An 18,557-nucleotide genomic window follows, 5' to 3' on the forward strand; every position below is an offset into this window, starting at 1 on the left:
ATATTTGTGGCCATTTTATAACTTACACGTGTATATATGTACATGTTATAAAATAGCTTATCCGCATGTACATGTGATTCTAATTTTAAGTGGGCATGCAAATCACACTTCTACTGCGTAAGTTGGGAGATTTTAAAAGAGGTGTGCAACCATGCCTTTTCCAGTTTTACCAGTTAGTCCACCTGTTTGTTCTCCAAATCCCCCTAGTTTAATAGCCTTCACTCTCCCCATTTACCCCAGGCTCTTAAATCACCTCAGTTATGGCTAGTTTTTATATTTAAACGTTCACCTCTTCCATAGCAGAAGTAAACTTACATGCCACTCGACTTGGACATGCGCCTAGTTGTGTATGTATTTGCACGCATATCTCTTGGGCCACAGTCCAAAACACCCATGTCCCAAGCAGACCACGTTCATGTCCTACCCCTTTTTGAAATCTTTTGAGATATATGTGCAGCAGGAGATACATGCATATCTGGGCGGCTTTTAAAATTCAGTTGGCACGCGCCAGCCCAGCTTGTGTGTCCATCCAACAATTGATGCTTATGCCAGGCTTTTAAAATTCACCTCAAAGTGTACAAACTGTCACTACATACTCTTTCTATCTGTCTTTTTCTCTTCCTACCACTGGATCTTCTTTATGGGCATGGAGAACAGCTCAAAATTGGACTCGCTCTTTAGCTTTCTGCTGCTCAACAAACTTCTAATCTATCATTCTCTTGGGTGTCAAAGCTACAATTATACATGATTTATTCAGCTACAAGCATGTAAGACTGACAGCTAGGTGTAGCTCTTGACTGCAGGCCCTATCTGCCTTTTGGACCAGTGGAGATCTCTGAAAAAGTATATATTTATATTTATGTATGGTTAGACAAATTATTGCATCACCAAAAGCTAGAACTGCATATGTGGCAATAACTGACACATGGAAATCCACAAAAATATTAAAAACACCAACAATGGAGAATACATTTTCTAAATTTAATATAGAAACATTGTTTCTTTTTTGTTTTTATTTTCTTTTATATATATATTTATGAAAAAGAGTGAAAGACTCAATTATTAAATTGTGCTGGTTGTAAATGACAAACTTTTAAAACATAATCATTTTGGTCAAAAAACATTCAAAAAATCAATATCAGTTTTCACCACAAACAAAAGTTATGGAACTCTCAGTTTTTCCATATATTACTTCTCATGAGTTGCTGAGTTATATCTCATGTGATAGAATTCACAAAAAATAACACTATATTTCATGAGAAGCAATATACAAAAAAAAAGAGTCCCATAACTATTTTCGTAGTAAGATCTAAAATTCATTTTTTTTGAGTGTTTTTTGGCTTATGATGATTATATTATAAAAAATTTTCATATACAATCAGCCAAATTTTTGGAAAGATTAATTTATTTTCACTCTGTTATTAATATATATAAAAAAGCTAAATAAGGAAATAAAAAAAAAAAGAAAAATGTATATTATATTTAGAAAATTTATGAGGTATCCTTAATTGTTGGTGATAGACAAATTATTATTCTTATGATATGCAAGCACCTTATATGCCTTTTTGTATTGTTTGCCAGTCACAGGATCATCTTGCAACCAACAGCACTCACCCTAAAGCAGTCTCATGGCCTCCACACCCAACATTTTTTATGGCACATACCACCATCACAACGCTGTTGTCACCAGGTCCCTTAGGTGTGTGCATGCACGAACATACTCATGCCTTATATGGGCCCCCATGACGGGAACTCTCTCTCGGCACTTCTGTTTAATGTAGTACGTGTTGCTCCAGCATTCCTGATCCTTCCTTTTTCCAACGCTTCTGATCCTGCCTTGTTCCAGTGTTCCAGCCTGACTTGTCTTGTCCAGTCTGCCTTGCCTATCCAGCCTGTCCTACCTCATCCAGTCTGCCTTGCCTTGTCCAGCCTACTTTGCCTATCCAGCCTGTCTTGCCTCATCCAGCCTGCCCAGTCTTATCCAGTCTATCTTGCTCTCTCCCAGTCCATCCAGTCCTTTTTTGCCCCCAGCTTTGCTTCATCCTGGTTCCTCACCTGCCAGTCCAATATTGACCTCTGCTTCAGACCTGAACTATTCTCTTGTATGTCTCCTGCCACCAACCTCTACTTCTAACTTTAACTATGCCTTGCTCTCTACTAGCCCTGACCATTGCCCTGGCTCTGGTATCTGCCTGACCGCTGCCTGCCCTGACCTTGACCCAGCTCTGGACTCTCTCTTCTGACCACCCTGTGGGACTCTCACCTAAGTCCTGCTGGCCCCTGGAACTCAAGGGCTCAACCTGCAGGTAATGGGGCTGCTATAGGTGAAGGTCTAGCCTTTTCGCAGCCTAGGACATGTTCATCAGCTGTCGGTGTAAGCCTAGGAGTGTTGCCTCCTAGGCGGTGTCAACCACTCCACAGCACAAGGGTCCACTTCCATTATATTTCTTACAAACACTGCTCACCTGTTATTGTTGAAGACTACATTCAGTCAATGGTGGATTTTCCTTCAGATCCACTCCTTCCGGTAGGATCCAATTTTCCATGATTCCTTCCCATACAAGATCTGGTGGATCTTCTTTTCCTCCTTGAGAAGAAGGTCCACCACCCATTGTTGGAAGTTAGACTTCCTAAGCAGGGCTTTCCTTCTTCTAGACATGGTACAGTTAGGAAGGTAGGCTATGAGACCTCCTCTTGTATACCTGCATTAGTGCATAAAAATGACATAAATTCATTTATAAGGGTCAGGATTTATGCACATAAAATAGCACATTAAAAAGCAAACAGAATGTTGGGAATTATAAAGAAAGGACTGGAGAATAAAATGGAAAATAAAATGAAGGATGTCATAATTCCTCTGAATCTGTCCATGGTGAGAGTATACCTAGACTACTTTGTGCAATTCTGGTCACCACATCTCAAAAAAGATATAGCTGAACTAGAAAAGGTATAGAGCAGGGAGACTAAAAGGGGATGGAATGGCTCCCCTATGAGAAAAGGTTAAAGAGGTTACAGTTAGAGCTGTTCAGCTTGGAGAGGAGGGAGGTGATATGATAGAGGATTGTAATATTATGAGTGAATGGGTAAATGTGAATCAGTTATTTCATCTTTCAAATAATACAAAAGCTAGGGGACATTCCATGAATTAGTAAGTAGTACATTTAAAACAAATCGGAGAAAATTCTTTTTTACTCAACACATAGGGGCAGATTTTAAAAAAATACGCGAGTGCGTACTTTTGTTCGTGCACCCGGCGCAAAAAGGAGTACGCTGGATTTTAATAGATATGTGCGTAGCCACGCATATCTTTTAAAGTTCGGGGTCGGCGCGTGCAAGGGGGTGAACATTTGTGCATCTTGCACGCGCCGAGCCCTGCGCGCGCTGCCCGTTCCCTCCGAGGCCGCTCCGAAATCGGAGCAGCCTCGGAGGGAATTTTTTTTGTTCCTCCCACCTTTTCCTCCCTTTCCCTCCCTAACCCACCCCCAGCCCTATCTAAACTCCCCCCACCTTTATTATAAAAGTTACGCCTGCCCGAGACAGGCGTAACTCATGCGCACCAGCTGGCTGCCGGCGTACGATTCCCTGGCCCAGGAGCAGTTTCGGAGGCCTCGGCCATGCCCTGAAATGCCCCCGGGCCGGAACCATGCCCGCGGCCCTGCCCTGGATGATGCGCTGCCGCATCACGCCCCCGACACGCCCCCCAGGAAAGCCCCGGGACTTACGCGCGTCCCAGGGCTTGTGCGCGCCACCGAGCCTATCCAACATAGGCTCGGCACGCGCAGGGGGTGGAAGGGGCAGCTTTTCGGGGGTTACGCGCGTATCCTACACACGTATCCTACCTTTGAAAATCTGCCCTATAATTTAGAATTCATTACTGGAGGTTATGCTAAAGGCAGCTAGCATAGCTAGATTTTAAAAAGGTTTAGGCAAGTTCTTGGAGAAGTCCATAAAATGTTATTAACCAGATAGACTATTTGTTCCTGGGTATTAGCATTATGGGACTTATCTAGTGTTTGGGATCCTACCAGATACTTGTGACCTGAACTAGCCACTGTTGGAAACAGGATACTGGGCTTGATGGACCCTTAATCTGACCCAGTATGGCAAATTTGTATGTGCTTATGAAAAAATCCGTAGAAAATGATTGGGGTTTGGATTGGTGGCCATCTGAGCTGGACCTACTTCTGCCTATAGCAGAAATAAATATATTCAGTTTAGAGGTTTCCTTGAGTCATGGAAAGACACATTCAAATTTATGTGAGTCACTGAAGAAGGTTAGAAATGAGTGTATCTATGGAGTATCTTAAAAGGTCATTTCTTCAATGCTATTCAATTATTTTTATGAAGTACTTCATGATTATCTTGATTATTCTGGTGAATATCTCTCTCATTAAAACAGTTAATATTTAGCAACAAAGAAACATCTCCTGATATGCACCCCTTCAATTCTCAATTAATTTGGGTGAATCAAGCTCATCAGATATTTGTTTCATTTTGCTTTTCTTGGTTTTATTTTCATTTTTACATTTTGTATCAGTTAGGTACCTACCTGCATAAAATGCATTTTTACACATGTACGCATTTATGTATACACAAAATAAATTGTGTATGCATAACTATGCTTTTATACATTTAAAAAATGTAAGGACAACTTTCAAACAATTCTGCATGGCTCAAAATATGTACATATATTGGCACGCAGAGATCTACTATAGTATTTTATAACCCATATGTATCTGGTCCGTGCAGGTTACAAAATATGCACGTCCACCGCCCCAACGTGAATATCAGCAATGCATTAAAGGGAATACTTTTTTCTACCTATTTTATAAACGTGCGCATATATTTTATGCAGAAAATAAATAATACCTGTTTTGCGTAAAACCCTGAAAATATACACGGAAGTAAGTATATTTTAAAACATGAGCACAAAATTGACCTCACCGGTTTGCTGATGCTTCAACCAGTTCACCCAATCCGTCTCCACTTCACTGACACTCTCTTAGTACTTCAGCCTGAATTCCACCCAGGTCACCCAGATCTCTCACACAACAAATGAAGTCATTAGACGAGTCTGATATCACTTGTACTAGATGATTAGCAGGGGTAATAGTGCACAAAAAAGTTGCCTAATGTATTTGTGTAAATCTCTTATAAAATAGCAACTTACATGTGTATCTCATGGCCCTGCCCAAGAATGCCCAAAGACTACCCACTTTTTGTACAAGTAAATGTATGCAGAAAACCAAAAATATGCACATACTTTTGATGTTTATAAAAAGCATGTATGCAAGTACAAGCTATTTATGTATGTATATGCTAATTTTACATGTGTAACTCCTTTGAAAATTACCTCATATATGCACAAAGTAATGAAATGAAACAAAGTATTGATTGTTATATATACTGTTTGGACAGTGGGTGGGGTGCAGAAGCATCTATAGTGTATTGACTCCAGTGCGTGAGTCATTCTACAAACACACATATAAGAACAATATATGCCTATATTACTATTTTATAGGCACTGTGGGGCAGATTTTAAAAGCCCTGCTCACGTAAATCCGCCTGGATTTACGCGAGCAGGGCCTTGCGCGCCGGCGCGCCTATTTTTCATAGGCCTGCCGACGCGCGCAGAGCCCCGGGACTCGCGTAAGTCCCGGGGTTTTTTGTCGGGGGCGTGTCGGGGGGCGGGGCCGATCAACGCGACGTTTTGGGGGCGGGCCCGGGGCGTGGCCGCGCCCTCCGGAACCGCCCCCGGGTCGCATCTCGGCGCACCAGCGGCCTGCTGGCGCGCGTGGATTTACTTCTCCCTCCGGGAGGCTTAAATCCGTGGACAAAGGTAGGGGGGGGTTAGATAGGGCCGGGGGGGTGGGTTAGGTAGAGGAAGGGAGGGGAGGGGAAGGGAAGGGAGAAGATACACGCGGCTACGCGCGTATCTACTAAAATCCAGGTACTTTTGTTTGCGACTGGTGCGCCAACAAAAGTACACGAACGTGCATTTTTTAAAAATCTACCCCTGTATGCACATATATGCAGTAAATTTACATAAATTTCTATACTTAGGTTTCTTTAGCTCTAGTCAGTCCTCATTTCTTTAACTATATTTAATGAACATTTTTAGAATTTTTCCATCTTTTTTTTTAAATTGTTCTACTTTTTCCAGTTCTTTAGTGAATGCTTTTTATGCAAACCTCTCAGGCAGTTTGCTTTTACTATTCACTTTTCCGCTCCTATTTTTCATCCCCTTTATGCCCTTCCCCACTCCACCTCTTTTAGTATATTATTTAAGGGGAGATATTCAAAGCGCTGCCAGGCAATGAAGTTAAGCGGTTAATTTGAACCAGACCGATTAACTTTCTCTAGATGTGCAGCCGCAGGAAACTGGCTAAAGCTGTGGCTGAATATCTGGTTCGATTTAGTGAAGCTATTTATGCTCCCATACTAGATAAATTTAGCCAGTTAGTGCTATATATCACACTAACTAGCTGAATTTAAAAATCTCACCCTGGGCATGGCTGACTGTTCTGGTGGCTAAATTTATGCAAGCAGCAATTTTGTGCAGACACTTTTTAGCTTTAATTGGGGGAAGGAAGGGGATTTTTTTTAACTGGTTAGATTTATGCAGTTATCAGCTGATTTTAACTGCATAACCCTGCGCGACCCTGGAAGAAAAACATTCTCTAGATTAATATTGTTCTGTTTGCCTGGAAAAGCAGAGAACATTTCCAGGGACATGCACATGGATATGAATGTAGGAGTATGGGAACCAGGTGTCACATTATCAAACTTGCTCTGCCAAAAGGAATTCAATAGATTTTTCCACATGGTATGACATAACTGTAGCGTCATCTAGAAATAACAATGAATATTTCTTATTGAAATGTTGGTGTTGTCTTTTTGTTTGTTCTCAGCTATTATTACAATTAGGAAAACACACTCTTGCGAAACATAGTTTGTAGTTGTCTGGTACTTATTCGCTTTGTTGCATCATTTTAATTATAGGGCAGATAGCACAAATAAAGAGAAAATGATCTGGTATAGTAGAATTTTTCTATCTCTAATATAAATCTTTTATAATGCAGCTACTTTTTTGTTTGGTTATTAGGAGATGGGAAAGAGGGGAGAAAGAAGTCTAAACTTTTATCAGCACTCTCTTTCCATAAACGTTTTTGTTGTTACGAGCGCGCGCGGGCGCGGTCGTCTCGGGCAGGTGGTGAGCCCTTGGGCCACGGCAGGACCCCAGGAGGAGCCCAGGGCCACACCGTGGGAGGTGAGCTGAGCAGGCATGGTGAGCCAGGCAGGCAGGAACAGAAGCAGGGAGTCCGACCCTCAGCCGGACCTGCATGCCCATGGTAGCCAACACGGGGAAGTTGACTAATGAACGGTCCTCCGACTGTTCCCGGCCCTTTCGGACCTGCCGCAGGGAATGGCAATGGGCAGCAGGCCGGACAGAGGCGAGGGCAGACAGAGTCCTTAGCAGAAGACATCAGACGGGGCAGAAGCAGGCTGAGGCGAGACGGAGACATCAGGACAAGGGCTGAAGCGAGACACAGGAAAGGTCCAGGCGAGCGGGAACTCCGATGCTGGGATACTCACATCCGAAGCCCCCTCGGCTGGCAGAAGCTCAAGAGCCCGTGGGAGGAATCCCTCCTGTTGGCCACTCCAGGGCCCAACAGGACAGAAGGCTCAGGAACCAGGTCAAGGCAGAGACAGGTAGACATCCGGACAAGGGCTGAAGCAGACACTGAAGACAAGGCTGGATGGGAACATTGCACTGTCCATCAGGGCGCCCTACTCAGCCCGCCCGTGGGACTGAGTCGCGGACCACCCTGTCCCAGACGTGCCCTACTCAGCCCAGGAAGGCTGGTCGCGGATCACGCTGAGAAGGAGGGTGCAGGGAAGACCCAGGCGAACAGGAACTCCGATGCTGGGATACTCACATCCGAAGTCCTTACGGCTGGCAGGCACAGGAACAAACATCTAGGCAGAGACACAGGACAGGAACCCAACAAGGCATAGGCAAAACCGGGGGACCTGGATCGGCAAAGTTACAGACGACTGTAGAGCCCGATCCGGAGGCCGAAGACAAGCAGGAGTCGGAGTCACGGACCGGAGTCAAGGCAGGCTGAAGACAAGCAGGAGTCGGAGTCACGGACCGGAGTCAAGGCAGGCTGAAGACAAGCAGGAGTCGGAGTCACGGACCGGAGTCAAGGCAGGCTGACGACAAGCAGGAGTCGTAGTCACGGAGGACCTGGATCGGGAGAGGCCACAGGCAACTGTGTAACCCAATCCGAAGGCAAAGACACAGTGAACAGAAAGTCCTTAAATACTGGAGGTAGAAGGCAACTCCCTGGGAGGAGCTTGCCAGGACCGCCCACCGCTGGTCCTATAACTAGGGTAGAGAGCTGCGGGCCAGCCCCTAGGGAAGGGCGTCGCCCAACAGGAAGTCCAAACACTGAGGCATGCAAGCCACAGGCATGCCTCAGGAGCAGCTAGGCCTCTCAGGCCCTGGAGCAAGTCCTGGATGATGCGCAGGCGAGGCCCTGGCTTCAGAGCGGCCTCTGGAGGAAGGTAAGAGACCTCCTGCAGCGCAGCAGCAGGGGGGATCGCAACATTTGTGATTGAAATATAATTCAATATACAAGAAGATCCATGCCACTGTTTGTGAACAGGCCAATTCATCAAAGTTCAGGCTAGAAAGGAGAACATGGAGAACAGCTATGCAGGAAGACAGTACAAATATTTTTTGGATTTGTCCTTTAAGTAGAAGTTGTATGAGAAGCCCAATAACAGCCAATTGGATGATAATGATTATATAATGGGACATTTGAGGCAAGCCCAGCTCTGAGCTATGGAATGCATTATCAGTCTCATTCCAATATGTATGAACCTCAGCATACCTTTTCTGATATGCTGGGTTGCTTGACTGATGTCAGACCTCTGCCAAGTTGGAGAAACCTCAATGAGCATACATTGGTATATGATGTCAGGACAGTGCAAACTAAGAGCAAGAAGTAAAAAATGGCTGCCTGTGCTTGAATCAGAGGCCTTCAATAGTTGCTTAGCCTTTCCAACATTTATTTGTTTTTGGCTTGAAAGGATTCAATGGGAAAAATGTCAGTACACACACAAATATCAAACTGAGTATTACAGTGAGAAAAATGCAAACATTTTAGCAAGCTGCAGTGCTTGACTATCTGCTAGCATACAAAAAAATTAACACACTTTCCAACCACATATTCCTTAGCAGTCGTGGCTGGTTGCCTGCAAAACAATAGGTACAAGAGGATGAGATCTCTCTTTCCTCCATATCCTTCCTCCCTTCTTTTTCCTCCATTATCTTCTATCCTTTCCCTCCCTGTCAGACTATATTCTCTCTCCTCCCTGTACTTACCTTTCTTGAAGTGGCATTTCTCAGGTAAATCTACCTTTCTGGCTAAGTGACAATTAAAAGATCCATTCTGTCTCTTTCCTGGGCACCAAGCCAGCAGGAACAGCATGGAGTGAGCTCTTCTGAGCTAGGAAAAGTCTCTGGCAGCTACATCTCCTGCTTCACTAGCTTGACTCCAGTATTACAGCTTAGCTCAACCTTCACAACAAATGTATGAACGCAACAAGACTGCGCTAGTCACACCTGTGTCTGGTTACAGCTAAGCTGCTATTGGACAAAGGACTTCTGTCCTTCACAGGACCCTTCTCTTCCTCCACCATCCTGGCAGCTATACTTAAAGTGACTCAAAAAGTACTCAGTCATCAATATCGCCCCCAACAGGGGCAAGAAAGAAAGAGACCTTAAGCTGCTCTGCAGAGAGGTAGTCCTTCTTTTAAGAGTTACAGATATTTTGGTGATATTATTGTTACATTGCATATTAACACCAGTCACCACTGTTCTTTTATCTCTGTCATACATTGACTGTTATCCTGGGCATAAAGAAAGAGCATTCACACACACATTCATCACACACATAATACAATCCTCAAACCCTGCGCTGCTGCCATGGAGTCTGAACTCTTTTCTAAACATCAACACAAAGTAACAAAACTAAGGGTACTGGGCACTGTTTCCTCATCTGTTACACACAAAAGTTCTGTCATTGCATCACCTACCTTGCAGCCCAAGTAATTAAGTCATAAAATAAATAGATCTGCCTTCATACATCCCACTCCTACCTGCCTCCTGCCACCTGCTACACTACATCCATTACACATATTGGCATTGTGCCCTCTAGGGGAGGCTGCTATGCACACTTCCTTTTGCCACTGCTCTAAGCAGCTATGCATGTGGTTCACATGTAGGAATCCATGCAATGTGCAGATAAATGGACATATCTGAAGCCAAGGAGAGACTATTGGCACTCACTCTTTTTTTTTTACTCTCTCTCTAAAGATTTCTGTTTATTGGTGACCAAAGAGTACAGGTTGTTTATTTTTATGTGTACATAAGAACATAAGAAATTGCCATGCTGGGTCAGACCAAGGGTCCATCAAGCCCAGCATCCTGTTTCCAACAGAGGCCAAACCAGGCCACAAGAACCTGGCAATTACCCAAACACTAAGAAGATCCCATGCTACTGATGCAATTAATAGCAGTGGCTATTCCCTAAGTAAACTTGATTAATAGCCGTTAATGGACTTCTCCTCCAAGAACTTATCCAAACCTTTTTTGAATCCAGCTACACTAACGGCACTAACCACATCTTCTGGCAACAAATTCCAGAGCTTTATTGTGCGTTGAGTGAAAAAGAATTTTCTCTGATTAGTCTTAAATGTGTTACTTGCTAACTTCATGGAATGCCCCGTAGTCCTTCTGTTATTCGAAAGTGTAAATAGATTGGCATCTACTCGTTCAAGACCTCTCATGATCTTAAAGACCTCTATCATATCCCCCCTTCAGCCATCTCTTCTCCAAGCTGAACAGCCCTAACCTCTTCAGCCTTTCCTCATAGGAGAGCTGTTCCATCCCTTTTATCATTTTGGTTTCCCTTCTCTGTACCTTCTCCATTGCAACTATATCTTTTTTGAGATGAGGCGACCAGAATTGTACACAGTATTCAAGGTGCGGTCTCACCATGGACCGATATAGAGGCATTATGACATTTTCCATTTTATTAACCATTCCCTTCCTAATAATTCTTAACATTCTGTTTGCTTTTTTGACTGCTATAGTACACTGAGCCGACAATTTTAAAGTATTATCCACTATGATGCCTAGATCTTTTTCCTGGGTGGTAGTTCCTAATATAGAACCTAACATCGTGTAACTACAGCAAGGGTTATTTTTCCCTATATGCAACACCTTGCACTTGTCCACATTAAATCTCATCTGCCATTTGGATGCCCAGTCTTCCAGTTTTGCAAGGTCCTCCTGTAATGTATCACAATCCGCTTGTGATTTAACTACTCTGAATAATTTTGTATCATCCGCAAATTTGATAACCTCACTCGTCATATTCCTTTCCAGATCATTTATATATATATAATGAAAAGCACTGGTCCAAGAACAGATCCCTGAGGCACTCCACTTTTTACCCTTTTCCACTGAGAAAATTGTCCATTTAATCCTACTCTCTGTTTCCTATCCTTTAACCAGTTTGTAATCCACGAAAGGACATCGCCTCCTATCCCATGACTTTTTAGTTTTCTTAGAAGCCTCTCATGAGGGACTTTGTCCAACTCCTTCTGAAAATCCAAATACACTACATCTACTGCTTCACCTTTATCCACATGTTTATTAACCCCTTCAAAAAAATGAAGCAGATTTGTTAGGCAAGACTTCCCTTGAGTAAATCCATGTTGACTGTGCTCCATTAAACCATGTCTTTCTATATGCTCTATGATTTTGATCTTGAGAATAGTTTCCACTATTTTTCCCGGCACTGAAGTCAGGCTCACTGGTCTATAGTTACCCGGATCGCCCCGGTGCCTTTTTTTAAATATTGGGGTTACATTGGCCACCCTCCAGTCTTCAGGTACAATGGATTATTTTAATGATAGGTTACAAATTGTAACTAATAGATCAGAAATTTCATTTTTGAGTTCCTTCAGTACCCTAGGATGCATACCATCTGGTCCAGATGATTTGCCACTCTTTAGTTTTACTACATCTTCCAGGTTCACAGTGATGTTGTTCAGTTCGTCTGACTCATCACTCCTGAAAACCATCTCAGGAACTGGTATCTCCCCAACATCCTCATTAGTAAACACAGTAGCAAAGAATTCATTTAGTCTTTCTTTAACCCCTCGGTCATCTAATGGTCCAATCGACTCCCTCACAAGTCTCTTGCTTCGGATATATTTTAAAAAGTTTTTATTATGAGTTTTTGCCTCTATGGCCAACTTCATTTCAAATTCTCTCTTCGCCTGTCTTATCAATGTTTTACACTTAACTTGGCAATGCTTATGTTTTATCCTATTTTCTTCAGATGGATCCTTCTTCCATTTTTTGAAGGATGTTTTTTTGGCTAAAATACCCTCCTTCACCTCACCTTTTAACCATGATGGTAATCGTTTTGCCTTCCTTCCACCTTTCTTAATGTGCAGAATACATATGGACTGTGCCTCTAGGATTGTATTTTTAAACAATATCCATGCCTATTGAACACTTTTAACCTTTGCAGCTGCACCTTTCAGTTTTTTTCTAACTATATTCCTCATTTTATCAAAGTTTCCCTTTGAAAGTTTAGTGTTAGAGCTGCAGATTTACTTATTGTCCCCCTTCCAGTTATTAGTTTAAATTTGATCATGGTTCTTATAATTGATGGTGGATTTAATAAAAACATGTAGGTATCACATGCTTGTGGTCATTGCCTGAAAGAGAAAATGTCAGCTAAGGCCAGTACCTTCAACATGATCCTCACGACCCTGCCCACCGGCCTTCTTGCCTCTGGTCATCAGGAACCAGTATTGGGATGAGAAGGAATATCCTTGGCAGGTCCTCCACCCAAATATGTTAAATATGACATGTTGTTTCCTTGCTGTGTGAGAAACAAAGAGTTTCCATAGCTTGAGGAATCTAAAGTGTACTGCAAGAGTGACAGTGAGTCTTTTCTCTAGATTAATACTTTTGTTTACACTTGTTGGACTCAGTCCATTCATGAGTATCTTTTTTTAAAATGTTATGTCAGACCAACTCCTGGCCCAGGGATAGGAGATGGTCAACCTCCTCCTGGATATCAAGAGATAGAAGTGGCATGGTTGGTTTTCCCAAGTGGTTAAAGTAGGACACTCAGGTATGCAAAAGCCCGAAAGGGTGGTGTATTGGGGGGGGGGGGGGGGGGAGGGGGGACCAATGCCTTGGGCGCAGGGCCATAGGGGTGTGCTGATGGCCGACATAAGGAGACCCATGCAGCTGCTGGTGGAACTCAATCCATTGAATGCTGAGCAAGGAAGTGTGCTGTTCCTATGCTGTGTGCTGGCCATTGTTCCCTCTAAGCTGCTTGCATGCATGGCTATGCACAGCAAGAAGATCGGCAGGGCTATAGAGCTCATCCTACCACTGCCCAAAGAAAAAGTCATCAACAAACCTCCAGGCACTCCACTCCTTTCTGCCTGTGTCACCCTGGAAGAAAAACGTTGCTAGATTTGCATGGGAGGAGCATCAGCCCGCATACAGAAGAGGAGCAGTGTTTGTGGCAGGGCCAAGGTGGATTCTACCTCATGGTGGCCCAAGAAGAGGAGATCCGGTACCAGGGCTGCTGTGTATACCACTTTGTGGTGGCCCGAGAAGGTAAGGGCCACTGCGGAGAGGAGGCTCAGAGGTGAGAGGGAGGCTGAGGCCCTGTAGTGTGTGTATGAGAGAGAGTTGAGATACTTGTCTGGGGGAGTGAGAGTCTGTATGTTCGGTGAGACAGCATGTGAGAGTCTCTGTGCATGTGTATGAGAGACAGTATGTGAGAGTGAGAGCCTGTGTGTTTGTGTGAGAGAGCATGTGAGAGTGAGAGAGCTTGTATGTGTGTGTGTGTCTGAGAGTCAGACAGCATGTGAAAGAGATAGCCAGTGTGATGTATAAGAGAGAGACAGCATGTGCGTGTGAGAGATGTGTGTGTGTGTGGCCAGCATGTGAGAGTGAGAGCCTGTGTCTATGTGTGTATATGTATGAGAGAGAGACTGTGTGAGAATGAGAGCCTTAGGGCCAGATCTTAAAAAATACATGCGAATGTTATAAAGTCCAGGGTCGGCGCGCACAAGGGGGTGCACACTTGTGCACCTTGCGCACGCCAAACCCTAGGGGAGGCCCAATGGCTTTCCCCGTTCCCTCCAAGGCCGCTCCGAAATCGGAGTGGTCTTGGAGGGAACTTTTTTTTGTCCCCCCCACCTATCTAACTCACCCCCCAGCCCTACCTAAATCCCCCCCTTACTTTATCTCGTTGAGTTATGCCTGCCTCTGTGGCGAGCCGGTGCGCACACGTTATGCCTGCCTCTGGCAGGCATAACTTGTGCGCACCGGCTCGCCATCCCCGGCACAAGCCGCTGTGCAGGAGGATTCTGGCCCGCCCCAGAACCGTTGCCACCCGCCTGGCCCCACCCCCGGCCTGCCTCCAAACCGCTGACATGCCCCGGCCACGCCCCGGCTGCCCCTTTTTTGAAGCGCCGGGACATGCGCACGTCCCGGAGCTTGCGTGCGATGCCGAGCCTATGCAAAATAGGCTCGGCATGCAGGGGTTAGTTTTCACGGGTTACACGCATATCTTATGCCGTAACCCTTTGAAAATCTACCCCTATGTGTGTGAGAGAGAGACAGCGTGTGAGAATGAGAGCCTGAGTGTGTGTTAGATGGAGGAAGGGAAGAAGACATGTGGAGAGAGAAGAAACAGAAAAATAAGAGATCCTGTAAAAGGAATTGGCAAAACACCAAGATAGGGAACATGGAAAAAAGCCTGTGACCAACTGATTAGAAAACTAAGATCAGACAGCAAAGGTAAAAAAAAAAAATTTTTTTTTGAATTTTTAGTGATTGGCAATTGCGAATGTGCAAGACTAGGAATTTCTCTATGCTAATCTCACAGGATCAGCATGGAGGAACTGGAAGCCTCACAAATTTTTAATACCATGAAGCCTGCACAGAAGTGGTAGCAGAATGGGCTTCAGTGCCAGTAGCAGTGATTGGTGCCTCCCAATAGCCATGTGGCAGCAGTGACAGTGGCAGCAGAGGAACAAAAGAGGCTCTGAGGTTGCTGGCAAAAAAAGAGAGGGGGTCTGCCTTCAGTGTGTGATGAGTATGAATGGGATTCTGCCTGGGGGTGTGATTATGAGCATGAATTAGTGCCTTCCTGGGGTCTGTCTGTGTGAGAATGGGTGCCTCCCTGGGGTGGGGGTGGGGGTGGGGGGGGGGAGAGAATGAATTGGTACCTGCCTGGGGGTCTGTGAGTGTGTGTGTGAGAATGAAGGTGTGCATGCCTGAGGCATGGGAGGGGGAGCAGTGTGAGAATGAATGGGAGCTTGCCTGGAGGTTTGTGTATGTATTTGAGAATGAATGGGAGTGTGTGTGTGTGTGTGTGTGTGTATGTTTGTGTATGTGTGGGAGCTAGTGAAAGTGAGATGTATGTGTGTGTATGAGAGAATCTAGGGGAGTAAAGGTTTGTGTGTGAAGGGGGAACGAGAGGGTCTTAGAACCTGAGAGTGTGTGGGTGTGTATAAGAGCATATATGAGTGTGTATATGACAGTGTATGTGTGAGAGAGAATGGATATGCGAGTATGTGTGAGAGAGAGAGGATAAAGTTTGTGTGCCCTCCCTAACCCCCTAATCCTGGAGAATCTCAGAGTGACTGGAAATGAAGAGTTCCCAGGTTTGGACAGCAGGGGCTTTTTAAAAAATCCTTATTAGTTTTTATTGGGTGTTATTTGACATGTGTGCTATTTTGAAATATTTTATGATGCTTGGGAAATTTTAAAAAACTGTATATGATTTTAATTAGTAGAAGTTATTCTATTTGTCAGTAGTTTTAAAATATTCTTTTATTAGTATGGTTTTACTATTATAATTCAATGTTTATGTTTCTTGATTTTATTTATTCTATGAGGAATGGTGGTTCTGTTTTTCCATTGTTACACACAGAATCTGGCTTCTTGGGGTTTCCATCTCAGTTTTTGTCTGCATATTGCTGGCTCTAATTTGTGATCCTTTGTTCTGTATTTGGTGAGGATCTGTCTCTGCTCTGTGCGTGTGACCAAGATGAGAGATTCTGCTAGCGTGTAACATCTGTATAGAGATATATAGCAATCTGGTTTGTTTTGTTTCCCCAGTAGGTGGTGTATTGGTCTTCTGGGACCCAGTGTAATATTTGCCTGTGCTTTTTCACAGGGAGGGTTCTTGTTGTTGGAGTCCTTGGTGTTACTACTGTTACATTATGATAGGTTTGCTGAATAAATTTTGAGCATCTTTTTTGCAGGGTTTTATGTTAGTTTACAATATGTCTGGCAGTGGAAGGTGTTTGTGTTGCTATTACTGTGAGGTGACACCAGAATTTGAAAATATTTTTTTGTATAATGAACTGTTAAGGGAAACATCCAAGGTCCATTGTTGGGGGAATTTCAGTGGATGCACAGAGTTACAGAACTGGAGGTGCAGGATTTATATTGACATTCTTTCCCTTCCTGTATACATTCTAGATTTCACTCTCATAGCCATACAGAATTAGTTGAATGAGGCTATCCAATAATTTTAATAGTAGTTTTTTCTAGAAGTGTGAAACTGGCCAGCTTTTTAAAATTACACAGAAGACCCTTTGGACTTTCTTATTAAGATTATTTTTATAGCCAATTTTAAAGCAGGGGGCCATGCAACGGAGGTGGGTGTGATATGAGGAAATGTAATTTTGGCTTCCTTCCCTAAATTCCTCAGTCTAGAGATGCCACTGATTTTCTGTGACCTTAAGCATTAATACAAGAAGGATGGGAGGGGGGGGGAGTACTGGAGAGGCACACAAATGCACTGGTCCCTGGGCTCATGAGACCCTTGCTACGCCACTGCTGAAAGACCAGCTTTGTCTGATAGAAGAGTATTTCCGTGTACATATCTGGGGTTGTCCATCATAGCACCTTGTCTATGTATCTAAAAGAGTCTTCATGTGGGGATTGCTTTTATATGGAATGGTGGTGAGACACCTGCTCTGTTCCCCTGTCTTGTTTGTGTGCAAAGTAGTGTTGTTGCCATGTTAGTCCATTTGAATACATGTAAATAAAGGTTAACAGAAAAGAAAATAATATATAAGGTGATACCTTTTTATTAGACTCACAATATATATTTTTTACTAGCTTTTGAGAGCTAATATTCTCTTCCTCAGGTCAGAACAAAATGAGCAATGGATAACATTTACCAGCAAATATAAGTGAATCATAAGACAATGAATACTGCTTTTCAATATATATAAATGATCTGGAAAGGAATTCGACGAGTGAGGTTATCAAATTTACGGATGATACAAAATTATTCAGAGTAGTTAAATCACAAGCGGATTGTGATACATTACAAGACTGGAAGTTTGGGCAGCCAAATGGCAGATGAAATTTATTGTGGACAAGTGCAAGGTGTTGCATATAGGGAAAAATAACCCTTGCTGTAGTTACACAGTGTTAGGTTCCATATTAGGAGCTACCACCCAGGAAAAAGATCTAGGCATGAGGGGGGATATGATAGTGGTATTTAAGATCATGAGAGGTCTTGAATGAGTAGATGTGAATCGGTTATTTGCACTTTCAGATAATAGAAGGACTAGGGGGCATTCCATGAAGTTAGCAAGAAGCAGATTTAAGACTAATTGGAGAAAATTCTTTTTCACTCAGCACACAATAAAGCTCTGGAATATGTTGCCAGAGGATGTGGTTAGTGCAGTTAGTGTAGCTGGGTTCAAAAAAGGTTTTGATAAGTTCTTGGTTAAGTCCATTAACTGCTATTAATCAAGTTTAATTAGGGAATAGCCACTGCTATTAATTGCATCAATAGCATGGGATCTTCTTGGTGTTTGGGTACTTGCCAGGTTCTTATGGCCTGGATTGGCCACTGTTGGAAACAGGATGCTGGGCTTGATGGACCCTTGGTCTGACCCAGCATGGCAATTTCTTATGTTCTTTTTACTTCCCCTTCTCTGTTGCATCCATATTTGCATAAAGTGATATTTTTTTATTTTCTGTGTGATGGGTGTAGTCCTCTGCGCTATACAATGGAAAGATATAAGTTTTTGATGTATTCCCTGAACCCATGTACAGGAAATATAATGTAGTATATAATACCTTCACTGATTGATTCTTAATTGGCATGTTTCACTTAGAAACTTAATTATTCATTTTGTTTTTCTATGCAATTAAGATAATTGAAATTGTGCTGTACAAGACTATATCTAAAAAGAAGAGTTCAAAGCTCAGAAGTTTGTAATCAGTTCAAAGACATTCTTCAGATTATACTTAAAACTGCTAAGTATTTTTTTTATTAAAGTGCCTGTCATTCTGAAAAACAAGATTTCTTTTTTTTATTAACTGTCCCATCCTCTTACAGCCCTTTCATTGTCATAATTAGTGATTACTGAAGATTTGTACTGCTTTTATAGCAGAAACTCCTTCT

Source organism: Rhinatrema bivittatum, chromosome 1 (assembly GCF_901001135.1).
Source record: "Rhinatrema bivittatum chromosome 1, aRhiBiv1.1, whole genome shotgun sequence".
Taxonomy (NCBI): domain Eukaryota; kingdom Metazoa; phylum Chordata; class Amphibia; order Gymnophiona; family Rhinatrematidae; genus Rhinatrema; species Rhinatrema bivittatum.